This window comes from Cornus florida, unplaced genomic scaffold, assembly GCF_030987335.1.
Source record: "Cornus florida cultivar Cherokee Brave unplaced genomic scaffold, ASM3098733v1 CherokeeBrave_3.0.0_Hap2_Chr01, whole genome shotgun sequence".
Lineage (NCBI taxonomy): Eukaryota > Viridiplantae > Streptophyta > Magnoliopsida > Cornales > Cornaceae > Cornus > Cornus florida.
The window spans coordinates 55,263,920-55,272,060 of NW_026775571.1; the positions used below are offsets into that span (position 1 = coordinate 55,263,920).

General features: G+C 35.3%; 1 pseudogene; it reads right to left on the reverse strand.

Moving 5' to 3' along the window:
• Positions 1-5,693: 5,693 nt before the first annotated feature.
• On the reverse strand, positions 5,694-7,923 carry LOC132272513 (G-type lectin S-receptor-like serine/threonine-protein kinase At1g11330; annotated as a pseudogene).
• Positions 7,924-8,141: the final 218 nt, after the last annotated feature.

Here is an 8,141-nt window from a genome sequence, read left to right on the forward strand (position 1 = left end):
TGCAGCATGTAAATTATTTAGATACGTTTTGTATATGGTCTTTGGATAAATGTAATTATGCTTACTACACTAAATCATTTAGTGTATTTCATGTAACGTGTTGTAAATTATGTGAATATTGTTGTTATTGTTGTTAATGTATTAGATATTAAAATTTATTTAAATGTGTACGTGAGTGTAGTGGCGTAGGTGATTGGTTATCAATGTTGGTGTATCTGGGACAGTGGAAATTTCGAGTGTGGATAACCCAGAACCAGTCGACGTAAAATTCCCATACGTCGACCGGATGACCTGAACCAGTCGACGTGTAGCTTCCCACACGTCGACCGGTATCTTGGCAGTAGCCTTATTACTATATACGTTCCAAACCAGTCGATGTGTAGCTTCCCACACGTCAATCGGTATCTTGGCAGTGGGCCTTCTACTGTGCATGTCCCAAACCAGTCGACGTGTGATCCCCATACGTCGACCGGTTCTGTGTAGTAAACATTTGTGGCTTATTTTTCATTTTGCCCTCGCCCACTCACTTAAGTGTACTTGTTACATGTTATATGACTCAGTATAATGCAATAATTAAATTTTAACCCTAGAAAAGGGTATATTGCCCAGGACTTTATTATTATTATTATTATTTTATTATTAATAATTAAATCTTTGAAATTATTCTTTGAAACTACATTTTGCTGACGGATCAAATTTTATAAGACCCAAGTAAATGACTATTGTGTCCCTTTGAGTTTCAAACCATTTGAATTGAGACAAAATACCATCTTGCCCCTTTTGGACTTGAATTTGCAAATTTAACGTGAAAGGACTATATTACCCTTGGATGATTTTAGGTCATATAAAGATCCGTTTAATGATCCGGACCCAGTGGATTTGGGTCGTTATAGCCTCCCACAAGGCAAAGTCTCTTTTAAAACATAAGGGAAGGGAGCTTTAGGCTCATAAGACCTTGCAACTAAAGGAATTGATGAAGAAGCTTGAGAATTCTGATTAACGACATTTTCATCCAAGGAAGTAGGAGTAGGATTAGAAACGGGACGGGTGACAACTTTTGGTTGCACCGGTTCACTATCTTCCTTTGGTTATTCAACCCTATTGTCAACTTGTCTACCACTTCTCAAAGTGGTGATGGCTTGCACTTGTGCTTAGGAAGAACACCCCGATGTAGAGTTTGCTTCCACAAAATGTTGAGCTTTTGGGTTCCTTTCGGGTTGACTAGGTAATCTACCCACTTTTCTTGCATTCAATGCGTTAGCTATGGTCCCAATTTGGGATTCAAGCTTTGATATGGATTGGGAATGAGAATGCAACAAATTGGTGTTAATTTCTAAACTACCCAAAGCTACCAAAACTTTATCTTCGAATGTAGGATTACTAGAAGGTGCATGAGAATAATGAGAACAAACTTAGGAATCATACATTTTAGGATGTGAGAAGTGATTCATTCTTTGGTGATGAGAAGAAGAAACAAATACTTGAGAACTTCCATTCCTTTTATGAGGTGGAATGTATTTGCTTCGAAAAGTTTTAGCTTGATAAGGACTTGAGTTTTCATTCCACATTGGGACATATGCACTTGAATAAGGATGAGCAAATGTAGCATTGACTTGTTCAAAATGTTTATTAAACACATGTCCATGGGGACAATTGGAAGTAGTATGTAGAACACTTGAGCATGTCATGCAAGGCTCACAAGGATGAGAAACATGATGAAGAGAAGATGATTTGATAGCCGGTCTTTGACTCAACAAGAATTGATCAAGTTTTTTAGAAAGAGTCTTAACTTCGGCTACAATTTCCTTTGATTCTTCAATTTGACACACTTTTGCATTTTTCTCCTTTTTATAATAATCATGATCAAACAGAGAAGTGTGATATTTGTGCAAAAAGTTTTCACTCATTTTCTCAAAAAGGTGCCAAATATCATCTTCATGTTTTTCAAAATATGAGCCTCCCCATGATGTATCAACTATGTCCTTATGCATGTCAGATAGGCTTTCATAGAAATATTAGACGACTTGCCATTTTGGAATACCATGATGTGGACATTTTATTAGCAAGTCGTTCAATCTCTCCAAAGCCTCATGCAACAACTCCCCTTCCCTTTGAGAAAATTCTCTAATCAAAGCTCTCATTACATTGGTTAAGCTTATGGGGTAATTTTTTTAAAAAAACTCATTTTTCATTTGCATCCAAGATGTTATTGAATTTGCCCCCAAAGTGTTGAACCAATGCTTTGCTTTGTTTTTGAGTGTTAAAGGGAAGAGAAGTAGTCTAAGAACTTCTTCCGGGACATTCCTGTACTTCACGGTGGAGCATATTTCTAGAAATTCATTGAGATGTTTATACGGCTCCTCACCATCTAAGCCATAAAATAGTGGACACATTTGAATGGTCTCGCGCTTAATTTCATATTGATTGGCCTCAAAATTAGGAAGCATGATGCAAGTTGGTGCATAGTATTCATGAAGATTATAATGATCATGAAGGATCATTGGAGGAATTGGAGCTTGAACTCTAAGAGGAAATTGATTGAAAGGAGGATGCTCCATGAAGTTTGGGTTTAAATAACCAAGATGACCCTCTAGATTCTCTATTGGTTATGATGGGTTGGTTAAGATCGCATGAAATTCAAGTAACACGACAATGAAATCAACTAAGTAAACACTTCGCCCCCGCAACAAATCAATCAACAAACCTTCACATACAATGATCCCATACTCCCATGCTATCAACAATATGCAAAGAAAAGTAATTTGCCTCCACGTGGGCTCACGATTTATCTAATAATTGAAAAACAAGCCTCCACGTGGGCCGACGATTTAACTAGAGATTGAGTTAAGAAAAAGCTCACAAAGGGTCCTTTAGCACTCCAATTCAATTTTCAATTTTAGCCTTGTAAATTTTTTAGATTTTAGCTTTTTCCTTACTTTTGCTTAGCTCCTTGCTTAGAATGCTCCTTTGCTCACCTTCTTTTCAATGTACCTAGTCAAACAAGAACCAACACAATAAGTAACCAAAATGAAAATGAAAACAAAGTAAAGACACGATCAAAAGAGTACTAATTCCTAATTGATTCCATAAATACGATGTTGCCTTTAATCAATCCCCGGCAACGACACCAAAAACTTGATGATAGAAGCCGCTTGTATACGCCAAAATAATGTAGTGAATGCGCGGTTCAAGAAAAGCCTTTTAGGTCAAGTTTAAATTTATAAAAACCACTACCACAACTACTACTAACGTAGCAAGAGTGAGTAGGGATCGTCCCAAGGGATTATACGTGTTGAAAATTAACTTCGACTCTAATGGATCATAAGATTGCAAATAAGAGATTGATTGTTTGAATTAAACTAAAATTCAATTAATTAAAATGCAAGAAAAGTAAGCTAGTGAGAGATAGGGATTTAAGAGATATGAAGAGAGGACTTAGGGCGTTGGAATCACCACTAAGCTTATGTAATTAACCACTTACTTTCCATTAATGGGGAATACATTGTTGTGAACAAAATGCGACTACCAATTGCAATATTAAGCATAGACCATCAAATTCATGTATGAATTGTCTACCTAATCAACAAATAAACTAAGTGTAAAACAACCCATCAAATCTAAGCATGACCCATCAAACTAGTCACAATTGTAGCACACATCAATCTAGAGAATCATGAAATTTACAATAATAAGCCATGGAATATCAAATTAAGTATAGATTGTCTACCTACCTACAAGCATGAATTAAATTATAGAACAACTCATCAAGCATAAGAATAATCCATCAAATTAATTGACAAACCCATTCAATGAAAACCCATGCTTAGCCATCACTAGATCCTTAATTAATTACACATAGACATGCAACCAACATAGAAAATCTAGTGTAGAGATCAATTCCCAAATAATCACACATAAGATAACATGTAATTAAAATAGAGAATCAATAGGAAGAATTAAATCAACAATCACAAGGCTAAGCACTAATCACAACAATATATATATAAATCCCCAAAAATAGAAATACAAGAGTTTAGATTACACAAGACTTAGGGCTCATCCAAGCCCTAAGTGTAGATCTAGCTAATCATGGAGGAGGTACTTGTGGTCATGAAACCCTCAAGGGTAAGCTCCAAACATGGCTCCATCTTCTTCTTCCTCTTTTTCTTCTTTTTCTTTGAAGCTTTAGAGAGAGAGAGAGTGTGGATTTAGAGATAGATCTAGAGATGTGCCTCCACTTTCCTCTTTTCTTCTAACCCTAATCTCTAACTTTCTAATGAGAGAAATTAAAATTACAATGTAAAAGTAAAAATGATAAAAAGCTCTCTTACAAAATGGTTCAATTCCCTTTAAATACAAGGTTTTAAGAGCCCAAATATGTGAGAACTCGGCCCTAGAATCCCTTCTTTGAAGCTCTGCTCGAGTTGGGTCGAAATGAGATTCAGATTTGCTTTTTATTAACTTTCACGAACAGTTCGATCGATCCAAAATAAGTTGGATCGATCAGAAATAAGTTGGATCGATCAGAAATAAGTTGGATGGATCCAACTTGGCAGATTTTCAGCATCAGCCTCATTTCGCTCCAAATTCTCACCAAGACTTAGTTTTGACTCCAAAAAGGTTGTAAGAAACCATTTTTAGCCCATTTTAATATTATTGACCTAAAATAGACAAAAACACAAATAAGTACTAAAACGGGTAAATAAAGATAGATGAATGGACTAAAATACCCTCGCTTAACGGGTTTAAATGCACACTTTTCAGCGCTCATCAGTTCTTGAGTCTAAATTGCATGTTTTTTTTGTCATTTTTGTAATGGTGTAGGTCCCATTCCATAATTTTTACATCAAATGACCATTTTACCCTTATCAACCCTAGGGACCTAGAGTGAGCCCACAGTCGAGGATATCATTCATTTATGAACCGATTTGGTTAAGAACGATTGGTGTGCCATTATTATAACTTCTAGAATATGGGGAGGTACATAATGACCATTTTGCCCTTAGTGCCCTCGGATCGAGTTAGAACCTAGTTAGAGATTCGAATTTACAGATCTCGGTCGTTACATAAAATCATTTTGCTTTTCTGAGATTTCACGGAACACTGTAACATAAACCATTGAACTATTTGATAAAATTTCCCACATAATTCCAAGCCCAATTAAAAAGATCCACAAACCATTTCCACGGGTTTTGAGCAAAATTACAATTGAAAAACAAGTGCTCTACAAGTTCCATAGGTTTCAAATATACAACTTGAGGGATAATTGTAAGAGAGAAAAGAAATCATAAGAATTTGCAAGCTAACGGCCAACAATTGTTGTAGCAGTTACATTGTTTGAAGAACAACTCCTTTGGCTCTGTTGAGAATTCTGTATACTTGAGATGCCTTTTATTTCACTAAATGCAGGCTGCTTTGGAGTTGGAAGATTTGCAATTTCCCTACTAAGCATCAAACCAATAGTAGAAATAGTTGGCCTATTAGTGGCGAATTATTGCATACACAGCAGTCCTATATGTATGTATCTCAACATCTCCACTTGAAAGCATGGATTAGAACTTGTTGGATCTATAAGATTTACAATCATATCTTCTTTCCACAGTTTCCATGCCTAGAGAGATTAGCAAACCCATGAAATGTTGGAATTAGGAAGTTTAAAGTTAAAGACTCTATAGAGTAACTGAGACAAAGATTCATGTGAACTTACAAATCTTGGAAGGGTCAAAGACTCTAAAACTAGTGTTTTTTTGCCCACTTACAATCTCTAATAATAGTACTCCAAAGCTAAAGACATCAGATTTTTCGGAGAATCTCCCTTCCATTGCATATTCAAGAGCCATATAACTACTGCATTATATCATTACAACCCAAATAGTAAAATTATTTGAGTTGAAGTACCCAATAAGAAAGAATGATTATCACACGAATGATTGATCATTTTGGACAAAGCAAGAGCTACTTACAAAGTTCCAACAACCCTTCCAGTGTTGGCTTAGTCTTAGTTGCCTCCAAAAATCTTTGCCATGCCAAAATCTTAAATTTTTGGATTTAGATTTTCATCCAATAGAACGTTACTCATTTTTAGATCTCTATGAATAATCTTCAATCTGGAATCCCTGTGAAAGTAAAGTAGTCCTCGACCAATCCCTTCAATAATGTTGGCACGTTTTCTCCAATCTAGATGTTTTTTCTTGATTGGATCTGAAAGAATATTGAAGAAAAGAAAAACCACGTAGGTTAAAGTTGTAGGGAAAATAAAATATATGGTATTAGTAGATCAGTATCTTCCCAAATACTATAAGAAAAGGCATTCTGTCTTCTCAACACAAAAAGTTTATGCTGATATTAAGTTTATGAAATTGAAATAACTAGAAATAATATAAACAAATTTATCATGAACTAACCAAAGAGAATTGCATCCAAGCTTTTATTTGGCATGTATTCATAGATCGACATCTTTTCTTCTCCTTCCACACAGCGACCAAGAAGCCTAACAAGATTGAGATGCTAGAGTTTGGAAATTACCCTAACCTCATTCATAAACTCCTCCAACCCTTGTCCAGAGGAACTTGAAAGTCGTTTGACAGTTATATCTTGTCCACTCAGCAATTTTCCCTGAAATTAATAATGAAACTAATTTCTTTCTTTTCTAGTACAACATAAAGCTTTGGATAAACAAGCATTACCTTGTACACTTGAGCAAAACCACCCTGCCCGAGCTTATTGCCCACATCAAAGTTGTCTGTTGCAATTGCCAGTTCCTCAAAACTGAATAGAGGTAAGTCTTTAAGTTTAATTTGGTTCAAATTTTTTCCATTCGAATGATCTGAATTCACTCCCCTTCTTTCAAATAATTCTTCTCTCTCTTATTCCTCCTTCCTGATTCAAAATTTAGTAATAGGTAATCTATATACTAACAGTAATATGTGCTAATCTCTTTTGTTAATTTTAAAGGGCATATACCTCTTTGTCTAGCCATCCACCTCCAGGAAAGATAGATACAGATAGCAATGGTTAATAACCCTATGGGTACTGCAATTTTGACAACTAGTTTTGTGCTTCTCTTTTTTCTTGTAAAAGACAACAATCTTTTGGAAAGTACTTGAGTTAGGCTCCGTTTGTCCGAAGTAAAAAAATATTAAAATTTAACAAAAATAACTTATCCATAAATTTTCAACAAGTTATTTTACGTGCTCGCTTGATAAACTCGACCTCAATCTCAATGTATATTTTGACAAACACATAAAAAGTAAAAATAAAAAAATATTTTACTTGAAAAAGAAAATATATTTTCAAAAAAAAAAAATATTTTACGTCGAAACAAACCGAACTGTGGACTAAAAAATTGAGAATTAGACAATTCCCGAGGCTCTCTTTTTCTGTGGGAAAATGGGAAAAGGCATTATACTTGTGCAAATATAATAAACTATGCTTAGAATATGTAATAGTTCAAATTCAAGTGATATTTGCTTATTCGGAATCAAGAAGTAAAACAAACAAAATAAGTAAAAGAGGATGATGAAAAAAAACTTACCTAGTTCTGAATAAGCAACACGAATATAAAGATCTGCTCCAGGTCTCCACTCCACTCCATACAACCAAGGCCACTGTAATATGCATAAGCTATACAAGAGCAATTATTCAAGCACTCACTTTTGCATTTGTCTTCTAAATATGTTGTAGTTGACAACTTGGCAAAGGCGGGCACTTTCACTGTCTTTAGCTTCAGAAACCTATCTTTTTTGCCCTTTTCACCACCAGTACTGTTGTTTTTCTCGCACTGCAATTGTCTCCTCCTCAAACATCCACTGGTCCAATTTCCTCTACTCTATTCCTCAGTATCATATGGATTAAATCCTTATAAACAGGTGCAAATTGGGGAACCATGCACATTGCAGCTTCCAAATGGACCACACTTGCCATAAACTTCACATTCAGTAGTAGGAGCCGACCACAAAATTTTCCAAGTCTCCTTTACTTCTTCCCGGTACGTGTTCATTATATTTCCATCAGAACTTAAGGTATTGTGTAAGTTCGACAGAGAAGCCTCATTTGTATAAGTGTACAAAGATATGTTTCGTTCTTTGTCATCTACAATTTCAATTCTACGATTGTATATAGAAAGGTAGAAACCATTTGAG